General features: G+C 34.9%; 1 long non-coding RNA gene across 2 annotated transcripts; it reads right to left on the reverse strand.

Annotated features, from left to right (window-relative positions):
- Window positions 1-13,555: 13,555 nt before the first annotated feature.
- LOC134332704 (uncharacterized) lies at window positions 13,556-23,556 on the reverse strand. 2 transcript variants are annotated; one of them, XR_010015284.1, is made up of 4 exons: window positions 23,404-23,556; window positions 21,794-21,871; window positions 19,812-19,853; window positions 13,556-13,893 (listed from the first exon to the last, which is right to left on the reverse strand). It is a non-coding gene; the product is annotated as an uncharacterized LOC134332704 (long non-coding RNA). The 2 variants fall into 2 exon arrangements; XR_010015283.1 differs by lacking the exon at window positions 23,404-23,556 and having other exon boundaries at window positions 21,794-22,542.
- Window positions 23,557-23,590: the final 34 nt, after the last annotated feature.

Consider the following 23,590-nt stretch of genomic DNA (forward strand, 5'->3'; position numbering starts at 1 on the left):
CGACTTTATTCTCATAATCATTTCGACTTCAATCTCGAAATAATTTCGACATTATTCTCATAATCATTTCAACTTTAATCTCTAAATTATTTCGACTTTATTCTCATAATCATTTCAACTTTAATCTCTAAATAATTTCGACATTATTCTCATAATCATTTCAACTTTAATCTCTAAATTATTTCGACTTTATTCTCATAATCATTTCAACTTTAATCTCTAAATTATTTCGACTTTATTCTCATAATCATTTCAACTTTAATCTCTAAATAATTTCGACTTTATTCTCATAATCATTTCGACTTTAATCTCTAAATAATTTCGACTTTATTCTCATAATAATTTTGATATTAATTTAAAAAATAATTTTGACTTTATTCTCATAATCATTTCGACTTTAATCTCGAAATAATTTCGACTTTATTCTAATAATCATTTTGACTTTAATCTTGAAATAATTTCGACTTTATTCTCATAATCATTTCGACATTAATCTCAAAATATTTTCGACTTTATTCTCATAATCATTTCTCCTTTAATCTTGAAATAATTTTGACTTTATTCTCCAAATCCTTTCAACTTTAATCTTGAAAAAATTTTGACTTTATTCTCATAAACATTTTGACTTTAATCTTAAAATAATTTTGACTATATTCTGATAATCATTTTGACTTTAATCTTGAAATAATTTCGACTTTATTCTCATAATCATTTCAACATTAATCTCAAAATAATTTTGACTTTATTCTCATAATCATTTCGACTTTAATCTTGAAATAATTTCGACTTTATTCTCATAATCATTTCAACTTTATTCTCATAATAATTTTGACTTTATTCTCATAATAATTTTGACTTTATTCTCAAAATCAAAACATAATATTTTTTTTACAGTGGCCCTAATACGCCGTCGCAGTTTCATTGTGCACAGACGTCTGTGTCATTTTACACCTGTTTCAGGCAACAAACCCTGCACATGTGTACATGTGATATAATAAGCTCATGGTTTTTAATTGTTTGTTTCCTTTGGGGCATTTTTCCCTTTTTCTCAGAATCTAGTCTTTTCTGATTTCTGTTTTACGATTTTTCTGCCACTTGCACCACCCCTAAGCTGGCGGACCCTCAGATGTCATCAAATGGCCAAGACACTGTGTCATTTTACACCTGTTTTCTAACAAACCCTGTACAATGTGATATAATGAGCTCATGGTTTTTGATTGTGTGTTTTTTGGGGGGCATTTTCCCCTTCTTCTCACAACATAGTCTTTTCTGATTTCTGATGCTATTTATCTGCCATTTGCACCACCCTCAAGCTGGCCGAAGACAGCAACAGACCCACCACCTCAGAAACTTAAAGCAGATCCACTTCTTGTGGATTCTCACAGAAAGCTGTACCCCTTATAGGCAGTCATGCTATGCTCTGTTTGAATTCCCCACCACTTACACTGACCAGGCATAACATTATGACCACTGACAGGTGAAGTGAATAACACTGATTATCTCTTTATCACTGCACCCGTTAGTGGGTGGGATATATTAGGCAGCAAGTGAACATTTTATCCTTAAAGTTGATGTGTTAGAAGCAGAAAAAATAGGCAAGCATGAGGATTTGAGCAAATTTGACAAGGGCCAAATTGTGATGGCTTTAAGACTGGGTCAGAGCATCTCCAATACTGCAGCTCTGCAGCCTGTGGGGTGTTCCCGGTCTGCAGTGGTCAGTATCTATTAACAGTGGTCCAATGCTCATTGATGCACGTGGGGAGCAAAGGCTGGCCTGTGTGGTGCAATCCAACAGACGAGCTACTGTAGCTCAAATTGCTGAAGAAGCTAATGCTGGTTCTGGTAGAAAGGTGTCAGACTCCAAGCTGTTCAGGGCTGTTTCGGCAGCAAAAGGGGGACCAACACAATATTAGGAAGGTGGTCATAATGTTATGCCTGATCGCCTATTAGAACACTGCATCGCCAGGCCATCAGATGATAATTTGTTACTCACAAACTAACAAATCATTTCCATAAAACATCCAGAATCATCTTCTTGTTTAGTGCAAACAGACTGTCTGAATATTTTTTCCTCTAACAACTGTAGAAAGAAATTTGCATACAGTTTCCATACTTTGGTTCATATTTACATGTAGGTAGTTAAAGGATATTGGGTGTACATGTGAAGTGGAAATATGCACTGGAAAGGCCATTTGAAAGCGGGCAGTCACTTTTACTGACCTGTTTATGGCAGTGGACTGCAGTAATAGAAATTTTATTTGTGTCTGGGTTCGCAAATACACACAAAGAGATTGTGAATAGCTACAGAGAAAAAAAGTCTAGTTATCTGCTTATAACTATGACGTAGTTTCCTTGCAAAGCTGCTGTCGGAGTTTGGTGATGCAGAATAAATGCTTTTTGTACATTTCCAATGATAAAGATCTGTGTGGTTTTTTTAAGCATTATCTTTTTATATCCCTTCAAGATTAATTATAAATGCTAACCAAATATACCAATATGTCTGTAGTGTCTAAACCTTTTTTTTTTCAACCTTTTGTTTTGCTGGTATGAGTGGATCAGACACAGCAATGCTGATGGAGTTTTTAAACACCTTACTGTCCCTGCTGGACTGAGAATAGTCCACCAACCAAAAATATCCAGCCAGCAGAGCCCCGTGGGCTGCGTCCTGTGACCACTGATGAAGGTCTAGAAGATAACCAACTCAAACGGCAGCAATAGATGAGCGATCGTCTCTGACTTTACATCTACAAGGTGGACCAACTAGGTAGGAGTGTCTAATAGAGTGGACAGTGAGTGGACACAAAATTTTAGAACTCCAGCAGTACTGCTGTGTCTGATCCACTCATACCAGCACAACACACACTAACACACCACCACCATGTCATTGTAACTGAAGTGCTGAGAATCATCCACCACCTATATACTACCTGCTCTGTGGTGGTCCTGTGGGGGTCCTGACCATTGAAGAACAGGGTGAAAGCAGGCTAAAAAGGTATGTAGAAAAACAGATTGACTAGAGTTAGTAATTGTAGAACTGCAAAGTGCTCCTATATGGTAAGTGGAGCTGATAAAATGAACAGTGAGGGTAGAAACAAGGAGGTGGTTCTAATGTTATGGCTGATCAGTGTACAGCTGAAGTTAAAAGTTGTCATAAACTTATAAGGGACATGTCCACTATATGGCCAAATGTATTTGGACACTTGATCATGGACTGCTTGGATATCACACTACAAGACAACAGGCATAAACACAAGAGTTACAACCTTCTCCTATCTACCACTAATAACACTCTTAACAGCCTTCATTCTTTTGAAAGGCTTTCTACTGTATTAGGGAGTTTATGTTTGTGTTAATATTGCCCATTCTGTTAAAACAGGCCTGACACATTATTGACATTCTAATTAATCTCAAAGGTGTTAAATAAGGTTGAGGTCAGGGCGCTGTGCAGTGGAGTTTCTCCACACTTAACTTGTGTCTTTATGGACCTTTGTGCACCTTAGAAACCCTGGTGAAAAGTAAAGGATTTTCCACATTATTGTTAGCAATTGGTGTGGCTAAAACATATTAAATATTTATTAGTTAAATGCTATAATTTTTTGCCAAGCCTCGGGAGCAGAACAAATGTGCAAGTGTGAAACCCCCTCAAGAGAAAAAAAAGTGGGTCAGTTGAAATCTGTCCCTTGAGCCGGATTTGGACTTAATGTATCAACCCCAATACATTAAATGCAAATATTTTTGAGTTCACTCAGAAGGTGTGAATCTCTAAAAGCACCAGCAGATGGAAGGGGAAATCTTTACAGTATAAAGTGCTGCTAATGATAGACAGGTGTGTTTAACTCTACCACCTCTAGATGGTACTGTAACGGCTTGATTACCTTTGCTCAGTGCATCTTGCAGCAAAAACAGTAGATCGTCCCGTTTCCATGGCAAGCGGACTACAAATCCCAAAAACACTAGCGCTAATCAGCGCTAACGCAGCACCTGCGGGTTTTGCTATTTAAGGAAAGCCAGAGCGTTACTCTGTGCTGAGTCAATCCCTCAGCTGGTAAGGTAGTTGGCCGGTGTGCGTTCGCTCGCTACTGCTTTATTTATAAAGAGTACGCTTTGCATTGTTTCTATCAGAGATATCGCTCTGTTTATTCGTTCACTACTTCCGTGTTTTGGAAGCCATTGTGTTTACGCGAGTGAATCTGCTCGCGAATCGGTTCCGCTGTTGAATCTGACTCACGAGTCGATTCCTCTATTTGACTCTGTTCTCTTTACGGTTTTCTCTGTTTGTTTTTGTGTTCTTTTAGGATCCAGGAAGAAGCATTCGGGACATTCGGGCATTGGTTGATTGGTGGACCGAGTAGCTGGTCAGCTGGCCGCGGTCGCGGGTCCCACCTAGTGCTCTTCCTCTTAGTGCTTAGGAATAAAATAAATAAAATATTCATTTATTGCTACTTATCTCCAGTCGTGTTTTTTCTGTGCTCTGCATCTTGGGTTCCGTCTTTCTCAGTGGGTTGTCAACTGTATCAACCCACACCGTTACAGGTACATTTCTTCATTATATATTTTGGGATGGCTTTTCACAAGATTTTGGAGTGTACCAGAAGGAATTTATGCCTATTCAGTCAAAAGAACACTTGTAAGTTTAGACATCCATGTTAAACAGAAAGGCTTTGCTTATAATCAACATTCCAAATCTTTCCAGTGGTCCTCAACAGAGTTAGGGTCAGGTCTCTGTGTAGTTTATTCGCACCAAACTTGTACATACATACTTGGAATATATAATTTACTTTGTTACTAACATAACTGACTTTATACTGACTTTATTTTTGATAGGAATGGGTGTGTTTGAAATATCTGAATTCAGTCATTACAAAGGGTGTCCCAATACTTTTGTCCAGACAGTGTACATAATCTATACTTTTTTCCCCCACTTTTTTCCCTCTAATTTTCTCTCCTAATATAGTTGTGTCCAATTACCCTGAAAGCATCCTCTATACTGATTTGACCCTTCACCACTGACTCCACTGGGTCCAATCAGCAGTGGACTAGCAAAATTTAACGCTGTGCCACCAAGCACCTTCACCACATGAATGCCCAGTATCTGCGCACTGTTTTAGAGCAATATGATGAATACTTTAAATGCTATTGAAGTTATTAATAAAAATCTGTTTTACTATGTAATAAAATATGACAGTGTCAGTATAAGAGTTGTAGTATGTAATGTGGGTTACACTTGATAAAATACAACTTGTTTTGGAGCAATGTGATGCATATTTTAAAAGCTAGTGAATTTATTAAAATGCTGAATACTTTAAATGCTACTGCAGTTATGAATAAAAATCTTTTTATTATGAAATAATAAAAAAATTTATTATGCATATAATATTATGCACATTTTATGTATATTTAAAAAATGTTATTAGGCATATTTTAAAAGCTATTGAAGTGATCAATATGCTGTAAGGGTCCCGCCGGTGCAGTCGACCGCCAGCAGGGGGCCTGGGCGGCGCAGGGTAAGAGCTGGAGGATCTGGGGTTCAGAACTCAGAAACCCCGGCGGCAATCAGCGCCAACCAGGCTCAGCTATGCGGCACTGCATATAGACCCTAGCTGCGTCCGGAATCGCATTCTTACAGAGTACGTACTAGACTGGAGGAAGTATGCACTACTCGGCCGGTAAAAAAGTACGTACTATCAGTACAGAAGTATGCAGTATACACACAACACCGCTACGTACTACATGCGCCATCTTGCCAACGTCAAGTGATGGCGTAAGGACGTGATGACGTAATATCACCATAGTTACAGACTCATTACAAACCCCACTCGCAAACATTTTGGATAGTTATCGTGTTTTTGTTATTTATTCGTCTTTAAGATGTTTTATTTTATTTATCTTTCTTACACTTGTGAACAGAGGACTCCGTTTTCCGCTATCTTTCTTGTTTCTTATTCCGCTTTGAACACCTACGCAGCTCCAGTTGCATTATGGGATACATTAGCGGACCGCAAGTGTGCATCGCTTGCATACTCAAACATGGCTGCCCAATAAGTAGGTCATCCGGGTACTTCTCGTGTACCTCTTTATTTATACTACACTCAAAAAACAAAGAATTGGCATTCGTTCTTGTTAAGCAAACAAATCAAATTGATATTAATTGATTTGACCCATTTTTAAAATGTACTTAAAAAATCTGTGTTAATACAACGTAATTATCCTAATTGTTAAATTGACCTAAATCAATCAACTGAAATAAAAGAGAATAAATTGAGTTTATCCAACTCTCGCGAGGTTTTAAATTCATTAACCAAAAAAATTACTTTTGATTAACTTAAAAAAGTTACCTGTAACCTGCAAATTACTTTTTACTTTTCATTTAAGGCTTTTTGTAAAAGTAAACGTGTCTTTCTCGAATATCTTTTGGAAAGTAGAACCTTTGTTAAACTAAGTCGACGAACTTTATTCCCCCGATTGTGCTGTGTTTGAGTAGCATGTACACCAGTCTGATGGAGCTTTTTCATCTTTCATCCGTTAACCCAACTCTAGTCTAATGTTGGTAAGTGTTGTACTTTACTTAACAATTTTGTTTAAAATAAATGATCTTAATGTTGACACTAAATAAATAATGAAACAGCGCTGCTTTATTTGCCATATTTAGGCTACATGCTAGCATGCTAGCCTTCATACGAAGCAAAGAGTGTGCTGGCTTGCTTTATTGTAATCCTTAAATGAACGCTATTATTGTTGATATTAATATTTTTGTTTCTTGTTTCTTTGTTTTGTTTTAGAGAGCTGCCAGCCAAATGTTAAGAAATCAGCTTGCCGTGTGAAACAGTACAGGTTCATGGTTACTGTAAAGAGCTGTTTGTGCTTTCATACAGTCTGTACAGTTTTTAATGTTTCCTTGACATGTTGTATTTTAAGTAAATACTTCTGAAGTGAAATAAAAAAGAGAAGAATTTTATGATTGTCTGTTTTTCTATAAATAAACATTTCTAATTGATATTTAAAATGTATTTAACAAACTATTTTAAACTATTTTTTTAAATTGAGCTCAAGATAAGTAGAATTATTGGGAAAAGCAGTTGGTATAACAAAAATAAGAAAGTTTAATCAACTTGTGTAATAACTTAATGTTTTAAAATCATAAGTTAAATCAACAAAATTAACTTAATTGTTACATCAATTTTAGTACAATTAGTAGAACCAACATAAGTAAAATAAGTTAAATCAACATCGTTTGGAACAACTTAAATTAAATAAGTTGCATCAACTTAAGGAAAATAAGTTGGATCAACACTAGAAAATCTTGTCCAGATTACCTTAATGAGTTGAGTCAAACTTAACAGATCAAATTAAGTTTAGACTACTTAAATAAATTGTGTTGGATAAACAAAATTGCTTTATGTCCAAAAAAATAAATACAATTGTGTGGAAATACTTTCCATAATTCAATTAAGTTCAGCCAAAGAATTTTTTTTTTGTGTATGTATTCGGACATACTAACCGCTCTCGCGTACTCATTTCGCGTACTATTGAGTATGGAAGTATGCGATTCCTGACGCAGCTCCTGTGTCTGACAGCAGCCAGCGTCGCACCGTTGTTTCAGTGCGATCAGTGAAGGTGGGTATAAGTAAGAGAGAAACTGAAAAAAGAGTAAAAGAAAGTGAAAGAAAATAAAGTGAAAGAAAACAAAGAGAAAAGAAAGCAAAGAGAAAAGAAAGGAAAGGAAAAGAATAGAAAAGTGTAGCACAGTTAGGAAATCGAAGGAAAAAAAAAAAAAAAACGGAAAAAGAGAAGAAAGGAAAAATAAAGCGAGATCACTGAGCTGAATCAATAAGATGCTCAGTTTCCGTTTGTTAAAATTTTCAGTTACACAAGCACTTAATTTTTTTCGAAAGAGAATACAATTATCTCCCCACGGGAGCGTGGAGAGGAATCTGGATTAAGATTATTTATATTTCAGAAGTTTCCTTTGTTTGAGCACGCCACAGTTGGCGTCTCCTTTGTTTGCCATTTGCCGCCTTTATTGTTCTACCGCTTTTGTAGCGGTTTTCTATTCACTTATTCATGGATAACGCACTGGGTTTGTGGTGCAAGCGGCTGCGGTTTGAATCCAGCTCAAACCAAAGTCATGTGCGTTCATTATTCTATTTGTATAACGCGATTATCAGCGTAAGTATACAGGTTTGTATACTTATTCGATTCTGTTTATAACAAATAAATAAATAAATAATATATATATATATATACAGTGTATCACAAAAGTGAGTACACCCCTCACATTTCTGCAAATATTTTATTATATCTTTTCATGGAACAACACTATAGACATGAAACTTGGATCTAACTTAGAGTAGTCAGTGTACAACTTGCATAGCAGTGTAGATTTACTGTCTTCTGAAAATAACTCAACACACAGCCATTAATGTCTAAATGGCTGGCAACATAAGTGAGTACACCCCACAGTGAACATGTCCAAATTGTGCCCAAAGTGTCAATATTTTGTGTGACCACCATTATTATCCAGCACTGCCTTAACCCTCCTGGGCATGGAATTCACCAGAGCTGCACAGGTTGCTACTGGAATCCTTTTCCACTCCTCCATGATGACATCACGGAGCTGGTGGATGTTAGACACCTTGAACTCCTCCACCTTCCACTTGAGGATGCGCCACAGGTGCTCAATTGGGTTTAGTCCATCACCTTTACCTTCAGCTGCCTCAGCAAGGCAGTTGTCATCTTGGAGGTTGTGTTTCGGGTCGTTATCCTGTTGGAAAAGTGCCATGAGGCCCAGTTTTCGAAGAGAGGGGATCATGCTCTGTTTCAGAATGTCACAGTACATGTTGGAATTCATGTTTCCCTCAATGAACTGCAGCTCCCCAGTGCCAGCAACACTCATGCAGCCCAAGACCATGATGCTACCACCACCATGCTTGACTGTAGGCAAGATACAGTTGTCTTGGTACTTCTCACCAGGGCGCCGCCACACATGCTGGACACCATCTGAGCCAAACAAGTTTATCTTGGTCTCGTCAGACCACAGGGCATTCCAGTAATCCATGTTCTTGGACTGCTTGTCTTCAGCAAACTGTTTGCGGGCTTTCTTGTGCGTCAGCTTCCTTCTGGGATGACGACCATGCAGACCGAGTCGATGCAGTGTGCGGCGTATGGTCTGAGCACTGACAGGCTGACCTCCCACGTCTTCAACCTCTGCAGCAATGCTGGCAGCACTCATGTGTCTATTTTTTAAAGCCAACCTCTGGATATGACGCCGAACACGTGGACTCAACCCTGGCGAAGCCTGTTCCGAGTGGAACCTGTCCTGGAAAACCGCTGTATGACCTTGGCCACCATGCTGTAGCTCAGTTTCAGGGTGTTAGCAATCTTCTTATAGCCCAGGCCATCTTTGTGGAGAGCAACAATTCTATTTCTCACATCCTCAGAGAGTTCTTTGCCATGAGGTGCCATGTTGAATATCCAGTGGCCAGTATGAGAGAATTGTACCCAAAACACCAAATTTAACAGCCCTGCTCCCCATTTACACCTGGGACCTTGACACATGACACCAGGGAGGGACAACGACACATTTGGGCACAATTTGGACATGTTCACTGTGGGGTGTACTCACTTATGTTGCCAGCTATTTAGACATTAATGGCTGTGTGTTGAGTTATTTTCAGAAGACAGTAAATCTCCACTGCTATACAAGCTGTACACTGACTACTCTAAGTTATATCCAAGTTTCATGTCTATAGTGTTGTCCCATGAAAAGATATAATGAAATATTTGCAGAAATGTGAGGGGTGTACTCACTTTTGTGATACACTGTATATATATACAGTATATACTGTATATATATATATAATACAAAAAATATAAATTACACTGCGCTTGGATCCAGCAATTCCTACCCCACCCCCCGTAACATATGCTGAATACTTTAAATGCTATAATGCTATAAATGTTTTAGAGCAATTTGATGAATAGTTTAAAAGCTATTGAAGTTATTGATATGCTGAATACTTTCAATGCTATTGAAGCTATAAATAAAAATCAGTTTTTAGCCGCTCAGGTGGCGCAGCGGTAAAGGAGACGCGCTGCAACCAGGGCTGGATTCTGGAGTACGTAGTGTCGAATCCAGCCTTGCTTTACCGGTTCGAAGCTGAGTGGCTATATGAGCAACGATTGGCCGGTTGCTCATATGGGGGGTGGGACAAAGAACCGGATGTGGGTCTCTCTCTGTCAGAATGCAATTACGTTCTCTGTCGGCTGATTGGAGGCGCTTACACAGAGATGAAAGAGGGTGCCCTTAGGGTGTGTCTCTCCGCATGCAACGCTGGGTGGCGCCAAACTCGTCAATGTGTGGGTGGCAAAGATGCATCTGGCTGCTGCTCGTGTTTCGGAGGGGATACACTGTAAGCCCGGATAAGTTCAATCTACTTAAAAAATTTCAGGAAACCGGTTGCCCTAAAAAAGTTAAGTAATGTATAATGAAAACTTGAGTTAGCATAACTTAAAACATTAAGTTATTACACCTGAAAGGCAAGTTGATTAAACTTTCTTTTTTTTGTTATACCAACTGCTTTTCCCAATAATTCTACTTATTATCTTGAGCTCAATGGAAAAAACTATTGATTTCTTCTTAGTTTTCATGTTAATTACATTTTAAATATGAATTACAAATGTTTATAGAGAAACAGACACAATTATACAATTATTTTTCTTTATTTCACTTCAGAAGTATTTACTTAAAATACAACATGTCAAGAAAACATCTTAACAACTGTACAAACTGTATATAAAGTTCTGATGAAACACAAACAGCTCTTTACAGTAACCATGAACCTGTAAAACAACACAAAGAAACAAGAAACAGAAGTATTAAAATCAACATTAATAGCATTAATTTAAGGATTACAATAAAGCAAGCCAGCACACTCTTTGCTTCGTATGAAGGCTATCATGCTAACATGCTAGCATGTAGCCTAAATACGGCAAATAAAGCAGCGCTGTTTGATTATTTATTTAGTGTCAACATTAAGATCATTTATTTTAAACAAAATTGTTAAGTACAACACTTACCAAAATTAGACGGAAGATGAAAAAGCCCCATCAGACTGGTGTACATGCTACTCAAAAATAGCATAATGAGGAAGAAAATTTTTGTCCACTTAGTTTAACAAAGGTTCCACTTCACAAAAGACATTTGAGGAAGACAAGTTTACTTTTGCAAAAAGCCTTAAATGAAAAGTAAAAAGTAATTTGCAACAACAGGTTACAAAAGTTAAAACAAATGGCTGCCTGATTCACCAACAGCGAGCTGAAAAAAGGCGGACTTACACGTAAATGGTTTTTCTGTTTTATTACCTTAACTTAACTTTTTAAAGTTAATCTGATAGAAAAGTATTTTTTTTTGTTTAGTAAACTTAAATCTTTTAGCACATTTAAATGTGTACTCAAATTAGTACAATGTACTCTGCATTTTAGAGTAGAGCAAAAAAACTTAAATAATTTATGTATGTTGTACTAAAAATGTTTGATTAAATATAAATTCCGGGCTAACAGTGTATGGGTTAGCTTCAATCACCTCCGTCAGGGCAGGGTTCGGCATAGACAGAGAGGAAGCACGATGCTGATTGAACAATTGGATGCGCTAAAGAGGGGAGAAAAAGGGGTCAAAAAAAAAACAAAAAAAAAAAAACAGTTTTTTAATATGTAATAATAAAATATTTTATTATGCATATTTTATTGTGTATATTTTATGCATATTTACAAAATTTTTTATTGTGCATATTTTAGAAGCTATTGCAATTATTAATATGCTGAATACTTTAAATGCTATTGAAGTTATGAATAAAAATATGTTTTTTTATTATGTAATGAAAGGGTAAAAATGCCAGTGTAAGAGTTGTAGTGTGTAATGTGGGTTGCACTTGATAAAATACAACTTGTTTTAGATGCATATTTTAAAAGCTATTAAATTTATTAAAATGCTGAACACTTTAAATGCTATTAAATTTATGAATAAAAATCAGTTTTTTAATATGTAATAATAAAATATTTGATTATGCATATTTAAAAAAATATTATTGTGCATATTTTAAAAGCAATTGCAATTATGCTGAATGCTTTAAATGCTATTGAAGTTATGCATAAAAATATGTTTTATTATTATGTAATACAAGGTAAAAGTGTCAGTGTAAGAGTTGTAGTGTGTAATGTGGGTTACACTTGACAAAATACAGCTGTTTTGTTTTGGAGCAATTTGATTCATATTTTAAAAGCTATTGAAGTTATTGATATGCTGAATACTTTAAATGGTATTGAAGTTATGGATAAAAATCTGTTTTTTTATCATGTAAAACAGGGTAGTGTCAAGTTAGAAGTTGTAGTGTGTAATGTGGGTTACACTTGATAAAATACAGCTTGTTTTGGAGCAATTTGATGCACATCTTACAAACAATTGAAGTTATTGATATGCTGCATACTTCAAATGCTATTGAAGTTATGGATAAAAAAAATATTTTTTTATCATGTAAAACGGTAAAAGTGTCAGTTTAGGAGTTGTAGTGTGTAATGTGGGTTACACTTGATAAAATACAGCTTGTTCTGGAACAATGGATGCATATTTTAAAAGCTATTGAAGTTAATGATATGCTGAATACTTTAAATGCTAATGAAGTTATGGATAAAAAAATCTGTTTTTTTATCATGTTAAACAGGGTAGTGTCAATTTAGGAGTTGTAGTGTGTAATGTGGGTTACACTTCACTGTAAAAAAATTCAAGTCTCTCAAACTTAAAAATTCTTAGTGACCCGTTGCATCAAATTTTTTAGTTGGTCTAATTTAAGTTATCTGAAATGCATATTTTAAGTTCTGCTGACTAAACTAAAAAAAAAAAAAGTTGTGTCAATGAAATTCATCAAATACATCAAATACAACAAGATGTATTTGATGAATTTCATTGACAACTTATTTTTTTTAGTTTCTCCTAAATTCTATGGTTGTCAGCAGAACTTAAAATATGCATTTCAGATACAGTAACTTAAATTAGGCTAACTAAAATTTTCTTTTACAGTGAAGTGTAACCCACATTACACTGTAAAAAATTTCAAGTCTCTTCAACTTAAAAATTATTAGTGACCCGTTGCATCAAATTTTTTTAGCTGGCCTAATTAAAGTTATCTAAAATGCATAATTTAAGTTCTGCTGACAACCATAGAATTTAGGACCAACTAAAAAAATAAGTTGTATCAATGAAATTCATCAAATACATCTTGTTGGTCCAACAATATATTTTAAGTTCTGCTGACAATTCTACAATTTCAGACAAACTAAAAAAATAGGTTGTGTCAATGAAATTCATCAAATATACCTTGTTGGTCCAACAATATATTTTCAATTCTGTCAACTACATTTGTTTAGTCCAGTTAATTAGTATCAAAGTACATGTAAAATATACTGAATTAGTGAACACTGCATAGCAAATGTAAATTCTTAACAAATACATTTTATTTGCATGTATCATATAAACAATAAATTTTTTTAAACATTCAGCATTCACAAGCATCAAACAAATTACAAGTTATAAATGTTATAGTGTGTAATTGTAACAATTTATATAAAAAAATGTAAGTAGAGCCTAAATGTAGTTTTTAAGGTGCAAGGACAACTACAAATTACAAGTCAATTTAGCACCTAAATGTAATTGCAAATTTTCGATGGTTTGGTGTCTTGAAGGCATTAGTGTAGTGGGGCAGGTTGTCCATTACTACATCTTCTTCAATTACAACTGCAACATTGACTGGACAGTGATCTTGATAAAACAGCACTCTCCTTCACCACTTCAAGAATCCACGTTTTCATGTTCTTTGTGGTCCTGTAATGCTTCTATATACTCTGGAACACATAAGAAATTGCATATTAACACAAGCACTGACATGCTAATAAAATGACTGCGGTCAAGCCAGCCTCCACTTCGAAATGCTCAGTCAAATCAGCCCCCTACGTTGTTTTGAAGGATGTGCATATACTAAACATTACGGTAATAGCGTCTGGTAAAAATTATTTAAAAAAGTCACCTGAACATGACTACATCAGTTATAAATATAGAAATATATCAGTTACAATATGTATAAATGTATCAGTTAAAATATATAAATATATCAGTTAAAATACAGAAATATATCAGTTAAAAATATATTAATGTATCAGATGAAAAAATATATACATATATAAGTTAAAAATGAAAAAAATAAATAAACCCATTTCGTCCTGCAAACTGTATTAGGGATATAATTTCAAGCTTTGAAAAAAAGAGTTGGAAATAACCTGACAGCAATTCTGATGTGTCATTTCTAAATAAAGGCCTTTTTATTGTCAAAATTCCATTATTTTAACTCTAGACTGTTATTAAAAAGAATTCTCTGGTTTCCACAAAACAATTCCACTTCATAATGATAGTACACAATCGGTAAATGTCACTCAGTTAATATCAAGCAATTCTGATGTGTCATTTTTAAAAGAAACTAGAGAATTCTTTTTAATAACAGTCTAGAGTAAAAATAATGGAAATTTGACAATATAAAAACCTTAATTTAAAAATAATACATCAGAATTGCTTGATATTAGCTGAGTGAAATCTACAGATGGTGTACTATCATTATGAAGTGGAATTGTTTTGTGGAAACTAGAGAATTCTTTTTAATAACAGTCTAGAGTTAAAATAATGGAAATTTGACAATATAAAGGCCATTATTTAAAAATGATACTTCAGAATTGCTTGATATTAACTGAGTGAAATCTACAGCTGGTGTACTATCATTATGAAGTGGAAATGTTTTGTGGAAACTAGAGGATTCTTTTTAATAACAGTCTAGATTTCAAATAATGGAAACTTGACAATATAAAGGCCTTTATTTAAAAATGACATATCAGAATTGCTTGATATTAACTGAGTGACATCTACAGACGGTGTACTATCATTTTGAAATTAAATTGTTTTGTGGAAACTAGAGGATTCTTTTTATTAATAGTCTAGAGTTAAAATAATGGAAATTTGACAATATAAAGGCCTTTATTTAAAAATGACATATCAGATTTGCTTGATATTAACTGAGTGAAATCTACAGACGGTGTACTATCATTTTGAAATTAAATTGGGTCATAGGTGTGAGTTTATCGGGGATTTTACAACGGCTTCGAACGCGGCTCAGCCAATCAGATTTTAGGACCGGAACTATCCGTTTTATAAAATTCTTTTTAATTACAGTCTAGATTTGAAATAATAGAAATTTGAAATTATAAAGGCCTTTATTTAAAAATGACACATCAGAATTGCTTGAAATTAACTGAGTGACATCTACAGATGGTGTACTATCATTATGAAGTGGAATTGTTTTGTGGAAACTAGAGAATTCTTTTTAATTACAGTCTAGAGTTAAAATAATATAAATTTGACAATATAAAAACATTTATTTAAAAATGATACATCAGAATTGCTTGATATTAACTGAGTGAATGATACATTAGAATTGTTTAATATTAACTGAGTGACATGTACAGATGGTATTCCATCATTATGAAGTGGAATTGTTCTGTGGAAACTAAAGAATTCTTTTTAATAACAATCTAGAGTTACATAATTGGAAATTTGACAATATAAAGGCCTTTATTTAAAAATGACACACCAGAATTGCTTGATATTAACTGAGTGACATCTACAGATGGTGTACTATCATTATGAAGTGAAATTGTTTTGTGGAAACTAGAGAATTCTTTTTAATAACAGTCTAGATTTAAAATAATGGAAACTTGACAATATAAAAGCCTTTATTTAAAAATGAAAAATCAGAATTGCTTGATATTAACTGAGTGACATCTACAGATGGTGTACTATCATTCTGAAATGAAATTGTTATGTTGCATCTAGAGAATTTTTTTTTTATAACAGTCTAGTGTTAAAATAACAGAAATTTGACAATATAAAGGCCTTTATTTAAAAATGACAAATCAGAATTGCTTGAAATTAACTGAGTGACATCTACAGATGGTGTACTATCATTATGAAGTGGAATTGTTTTGTGGAAACTAGAGAATTCTTTTTAATAATAGTCTAGAGTTAAAATAATATAAATTTGACAATATAAAAACATTTATTTAAAAATGATACATCAGAATTGCTTGATATTAACTGAGTGAATGATACATTAGAATTGTTTATTATTAACTGAGTGACATGTACAGACGGTGTTCTATCATTATGAAGTGGAATTGTTCTGTGGAAACTAAAGAATTATTTTTAATAACAATCTAGTTACATAATTGGAAATTTGACAATATAAAGGCCTTTATTTAAAAATGACACATCAGAATTGCTTGATATTAACTGAGTGACATCTACAGATGGTGTACTATCATTATGAAGTGAAATTGTTTTTTGGAAACTAGAGAATTCTTTTTAATAACAGTCTAGATTTAAAATAATAGAAACTTGACGTTATAAAAGCCTTTATTTAAAAATGAAAAATCAGAATTGCTTGATATTAACTGAGTGACATCTACAGATGGTGTACTATCATTCTGAAATGAAATTGTTATGTTGAATCTAGAGAATTTTTTTTAATAACTACAATGCTATTGAGATTTTTTCTTTGCTGAAAAATCAGTTTTTTCTTAGGTATTAAAAGGTAAAAGTTAAAAATAAAAAGTGTAGTGTGTAATGTGGGTAGCACTTGATAAAATAAATCTTGTTTTAGAGAAATTTGATAAATATTTTAAAAGCTTTTGAAGTTTTTAATAGCTAAATACTTTCAATGCTATTGAAGCTTTTGCTATGCTGAATATTAAATGGTTTAAAATTCATGGATAAAATCAGTTTTTATTAGGTATTGAATGGTAAAAGTTGAAAAATAAAAAATTGTAGTGTGTAATGTGGGTTACACTTGATAAAATAAAACGTGTTTTAGAGAAAATTGATGAATATTTTAAAAGCTATTAAAGTTTTTAATATGCTAAATACTTGCAATGCTATTGAGGTTTTTTCTTTGCTGAGTATTAAATGGTATTAATGTCATGGATAAAATCAGTTTTTTCTTAGGTATTAAAAGGTAAAAGTTAAACAAAAAATAGTGCGTAATGTGGGTAGCACTTGATAAAATAAATTTTGTTTTAGAGAAATTTGATAAATATTTTAACAGTTATTGAAGTTTTTAAATAGCTAAATACTTGCAATGCTATTCAGGTTTTTGCTATGCTGTATATTTCAATGGTATTAATATCATGGATAAAATCAGTTTTTTTTCTTAGGTATTAAAAGATAAATGTTTAAAAATAAAAAGTGTAGTGTGTAATGTGGGTAGCACTTAATAAAATAAATCTTGTTTTAGAGAAATTTGATAAATATTTTTAAAAGCTTTTAAAGTTTTTAAATAGCTAAATACTTTCAATGCTATTGAAGCTTTTGCTATGCTGAATATTAAATGGTTTAAAATTCATGGATAAAATCAGTTTTTTATTAGGTATTGAATGGTAAAAGTTTAAAAATAAGACATTGTAGTGTGTAATGTGGGTTACACTTGATAAAATAAAACGTGTTTTAGAGAAAATTGATGAATATTTTAAAAGCTATTAAAGTTAATTAAAAGTTAATTTAATATGCTAAATACTTGCAATGCTATTGAGGTTTTTTCTTTGCTGAGTATTAAATGGTATTAATGTCATGGATAAAATCAGTTTTTTCTTAGGTATTAAAAGGTAAAAGTTAAAAATAAAAATTGTAGTGTGTAATGTGGGTAGCACTTGATAAAATGAATTTTGTTTTAGAGAAATTTGATTTGAATTTTTAAAAGCTATTGAAGTTTAAAATATGCTTAGTTTTTTTCAATTTTCATCATGTGTATGCTATTTAAAATATGGAACAAAAATCAGATTTTTTATTATTATTAAAAGGTAAAAGTGTGAGTATAACAGTTGTAGTTTGTAATGTTACACTTGATAAAATACAATTCGTTTCGAAGCAATTTGATGAATATTTTAAAAGTTATTGAAGTTTAAAATATGCTCATTTTTTCAATGTGCATTATGTGTATGCTATTTGGTATATGGAACAAAAATCAGTTTTTTATTATTTATTAAAAGGTCTCGGAAAAGGTTTCAAAGCAATTTGTTAATTATTTTAAAAGTTATTGAAGTTTAAAATATGCTGACATTTTTTTTTAAATCTGTTTTTTATTATGTAATACAAGGCAAAAGTGTCAGTGTAAGAGTTGTAGTGTGAAATGTGGGTTACACGTGATAAAATACAGCTTTTTTGGAGCAATTTGATGAACATTTTTAAAGCTATTTAAGTTATTGGTATGCTGAATACTTTAAATGCTATTAAAGTTGTGAATAAAAATCTCTTTTTTTATTATGTAATGCAAGATAAAAGTGTCATTTTAAAGTTGTAGTGTGTAATGTGGGTTACACTTGATAAACTTGTTTCGGAGCAATTTGATTAATATTTTTAAAGTTATTGAAGTTACTAATATGCTAAATACTTTAAATGCCATTGAAGTTACTAAAATGCTGAATAATTTAAATGCTATTGAAGTTATGAATAAAAATCTGTTTTTTTATTATTTATTAAAAAGTAAAAGTGTCAATGTAAGAGTTGTAATGTGGGTTACACTTGATAAAATACAACTTGTTTTGGAGCAATTTTTTAAAAGCTATTGAAGTTACTAATTGCTGAATACATTAAATGCTATTGAAGTTATGAATAAAAATCTGTATTTTATTATTTAATAAAGAGTAAAAATGTCAGTGTAAGTGTTGTGTGTAATGTGGGTTACACTTGATAAAATACAACTTGTTTTGGAGCAATTTGATTCATATTTTTAAAGCTATTGAAGTTACTAATATGCTGAATACTTTAAATGCCATTGAAGTTACTAATATGCTGAATACTTTAAATGCTATTGAAGTTATGAAGGAAAATCTGTTTTTATTATGTAATACAGGGTAAAAGCATCAGCGTAAGAGTTGTAGTGTGTAATGTGGGTTACACTTGATGAAATACAACCTCGTTTTGGAGCAATTTGATGAATATTTTAAAAGCTATTGAAGTGATTAATATGATGGATACTTTAAATGCTATTGAAGTTATTAATAAAAAACTGTTCTTTATTATGTAATAAAGGGTAAAAGTGTCAGTATAAGAGTTGTAGTGTGTAATGTGGGTTACACTTGATGAAATACAACCTCGTTTTGGAGCAATTTGATGAATATTTTAAAAGCTATTGAAGTGATTAATATGATGGATACTTTAAATGCTATTGAAGTTATTAATAAAAAACTGTTCTTTATTATGTAATAAAGGGTAAAAGTGTCAGTATAAGAGTTGTAGTGTGTAATGTGGGTTACACTTGATGAAATACAACCTCGTTTTGGAGCAATTTGATGAATATTTTAAAAGCTATTGAAGTGATTAATATGATGGATACTTTAAATGCTATTGAAGTTATTAATAAAAATCTGTTCTTTATTATGTAATAAAGGGTAAAAGTGTCAGTATAAGAGTTGTAGTGTGTAATGTGGGTTACACTTGATAAAATACAACTTGTTTTGGAGCAATGTGATAAATACTTTAAAAGCTTTTAAAATTAATTCATAAAAATCTGTTTTTTATTATGTAATTGTAATGATGTAAGGTAGCCCTGACACATTACCAACATGGACTGTAGTGTAAACCCTCACCTGTAATATTCTAGCACTGCTCACACTCACCAGTGGGGTCCTAAAAGAGTACTATGGGAAAACTCTTCAGCTTTACTTACCTGGGTGAGTCCATCCTCTGTAGAAGGGGAGCGGTGAAGAGCCTGTAAAAGAAAATAAGTGTTAGATAAGCGTACGCCGTAAATATTGGAAATGTTGTTAACAGAATGGTTTTGAGTATTGTTTGTAACTCATAACATTTCGCCATAAGGGGTAAGGTAAGGGGTATGGTATGATCTAGGGGAGGAGCTACCTGTTTAAATATAGCTCTGAAATAGGGGTTTTTCCTTGGAAAGGGCTAAATGCTTTGCTAGGCCTGTGATAATGTATATTTCAGATAATGAGACTTAAGTGACTTTGCAGTCATAAGTCTGTTTCCGCTGGTGGTAGAGGTCGTGTTTACTATGTTTTTTTTTTTTTAAAAGAACGCTTGTAAATATTTTGATTGTTGTGGCCAAAAATAAAGAGGACAGGGAAAAAGGACAACTTCTGTGCTCCTGCTATTTTTTTCAGTGCTTTTGACCATTCGCCCGACATTACCCATAAAGAGTGTCCTTTCCTACTTGTTTTGTGGTAGTCCGGGAACACGCTTTATCACAAATGGTGGCAGTGGAACTTTTTTTTTTTAAACCCACAGGGCACATACATGACAACCAAGCAGAGAGCCCAGGGGACCACTACAAGGATGTAATGGCTCCCAAGAAACCCCCAGTCACACAAGCTCAACCGGATAGCTGCGACGAAGAGGAATGTGAACCGTCCTCAGAACAAGGACCTGACCGAAGTGCAACAGAGATCGCTAACCTGCGGCAAATGCTCCAGGACTTCATCGATATTCAGCAGCGGAAGGATGGAGAGCAGCAGAAAGAAGCAAAGAGGCAGGATAAAAGGTGGCGCTCGCTACAGCATTAGTTCGGGCTTCTAGAGGAGGTGGTATGGAAAATTCAAAGGGGAATGCAGCAGAAGCCGGAAGAGCAGCAATCCACAACAATAACAGCTGCGCAGACGAGGATATACAAACCCGAGTTCACGTACGAAACGGAGGGAGCTCACGTAAGAACGGCGCCGATGGCATGGCCAAGGCTCGCGCAACTTAAAGACTCGGACGATATCGAACATTATTTCGTAATGTTCGAGCGGCTAGCACTAGCGGCTAGGTGGCCGAGAGCGGAGTGGCTTTCCATCTAGTCCCGCTGCTCGAGGGAAAATCAAGAGCAGCGTATGTCGCTATGAGCACAGATGACATAAATGACTTTGATGCCGTGAAAGAGGCTATTCTTAAGAAATTTGAGATTAACCCAGAGACTTACAGGCAGCGTTTTCGCAAGGACAGTGTTTTGAAGGGCAAAACGCCAAAGGAACTTTTCACAAGACTTACTGGACTGTACGAGAGGTGGATGCGGCCGACGGAATGCACCCAAAAGAAGAAATAGGACAAACCATCGTGCTGGAGCAGTTCCTGAGCATGATCAACCCTGAACTGAAGAGCTGGATAATGGAACGCAGCTCTGCTTCACCTCGACAGACGGTCGAAATGGCGGAAGCCTTTATTTCAGCTCGACGGGCGGACAGAGACTTTCACTTCGGAAAACCAGACTCCAGCAAACAAGCCAGTAAGTTTGAAAAGCGTGATTATGGTGGTGGTTTGGGTCAGCATAGGTTATCTAATACACAATGGCGTAATAGCAAAAAAACTCCGGCCGAAGAATCCAAAATCAAATGTTTTAGCTGAAACCAATTAGGGCATAAAAGCAATGAATGCCAAAACCCACCTACTAGCTCTAGGCAACTGTGTTACGTCCCTAGGGAAGAAAACCCGCTCACTACACAAGAGAATAGCGATTAAACTACAGTGCTGGTTAAAATAAAAGGCAAACAGTACAAGTTAATAGACACTGCAGCAAGTCAAACTTTATTTACCCAAGCATGCCTAGAAAACCTCCAGTACAATCCTACAGAGAAATTAAGGGTTAAATGCATTCATAGCGATGAACAGGTTTATCCAACAACTGAAATTACCATCTCAATTAAGGGACAAACTTACCTGATAAAAGTAGGAATAATTCGGAATGCTCCGTATGCGGTAATACTAGGTAGAGATATTCCTATTCTGGTTGACCTGCTAAACAAAAAACAAACAAGCAAGGCTGAGGTTATAGTTGTAACTAGGCCGCACGCTAAACGTACAACTAAGGAGGCCGTCGAACTGCTAAATGAACTACCCTATGCTGTAGAGCCCAAACAGAAAAAGTCCAAAACGGAGAAAAGAAAAGGCAAAGTTTTATGAACCAAAGTGAGTGAGAATCTGCAACGTCCAACTATTGATAGTATCAGCTTACCCACTAACTTTGAACAGCTCCAGAGTCAGGATGAGACACTAAAACCACTTTTCGCTAAAAGCAAACTGTACAGTGACAACAGTGAGGAAGGTTGCCACTTAGCTGTTAAAGAAAACAAATTGTATAGAGTCTCTGACTAGGGAGAGCAGCTGATACTCCCACTAGGTCTTATGGAAGAAGTGCTCAAAATGGGTCATTCAGCTCCCTGGGCAGGTCATTTTGGCCAAGCCAAAACCTTAAGCCACATAGCGCACAGATTCTACTGGCCAGGTCAGTATGGAGATGCGATTGAATTTTGCAAAAATTGCCTAGAATGTCAGCTTACATCAGCGCAAAAAAAGTCAGAGTACCTATGGTGAAGATGTCTATAATCGATGTCCCTTTTTCACACATAGATATGGATGTGGTAGGGCCACTACCAAGAACCAAAAATAGCAACCGACATATCTTGGTCATCGTAGACTATGCTTCAACATATCCAGAGGCATTTGAACTCAAAAAAGTTAAAACTCGCCAGATCGTCAATGCTCTAATCCAGCTCATTTCCAGGGTACGCATCCCAAAAGAAATTTTGACAGATTAGGGCACAAACACCTTAAAACAGATAAAAGACGTGTACAGCTTATTAGGCATTAAAGGTATCCATACCACCCCATGGCACCCTCAAATGGATGGCCTTGTAGAGCGCTTTAACAAGACACTGAAACAGACTCTGAAGAAATTTATAAACAGCAATGGCTACCCTATGTTCTGTTCGGGTATTGTGAGGTACCACAAGCTTCCACCGGCTTTTCCCAATTCTATCTTCTCTATGGACAACAGGTTAGAGGCCCTCTGGACGTCTTAAACAAAGCCTGGAAGGGAGAAAACAGAGAGCAGAAGCTAAGCATTTTAACCTTTGTTTTAAAGATGAAAGAGAAGCTGAACCAGCTGACTGAGACTGTCCGTGCAAACATGAAGAAAGCACAAGAACAACAAAAGCACTGGTACAACAAGGGGGTGAGGAAAACAGTGCTGCAGCCAGGACAGAAGGCACCGATCCTTCCTACCAACCAGTGACACTGGACTTTTGGCCAAATGGCAGGGTCCATATGTTGTACACAGATGGATCGGAGAAACCACATATGAACTGCACACACCAGACCGGAGGAAGAAGTTCATGCGCTTCCACATAAACATGCTGAGGCCGTGGAGTGAACCGGATACCACAAGCTCAGAATAACTGTGGATAAGGGCAGTGGATGATGAGGAAGAGGTGATGGAGCAGTACTTCCCCACAGAAAGTGAAGGTGCAGTTCTCCCACTGGTATCTCACCTGAGTACGTGGCAGCGGAAAGAGCTACTTCAGGCAATTTCAGCAAAGGCTCTTCTCGGAAGAACCAGGGCAGACAGCAGTGACCCAGCACAACATCAGACTCACCAAGGACGAGCCGATTCGACAAACCACCTGTAGGGTGCCAGCGCGACTTGTTCCTGACCTGAAAAAGGAGGTGAAGGAGATG

The sequence above is a fragment of the Trichomycterus rosablanca genome, chromosome 18 (assembly GCF_030014385.1).
Source record: "Trichomycterus rosablanca isolate fTriRos1 chromosome 18, fTriRos1.hap1, whole genome shotgun sequence".
NCBI classification, from domain to species: domain Eukaryota; kingdom Metazoa; phylum Chordata; class Actinopteri; order Siluriformes; family Trichomycteridae; genus Trichomycterus; species Trichomycterus rosablanca.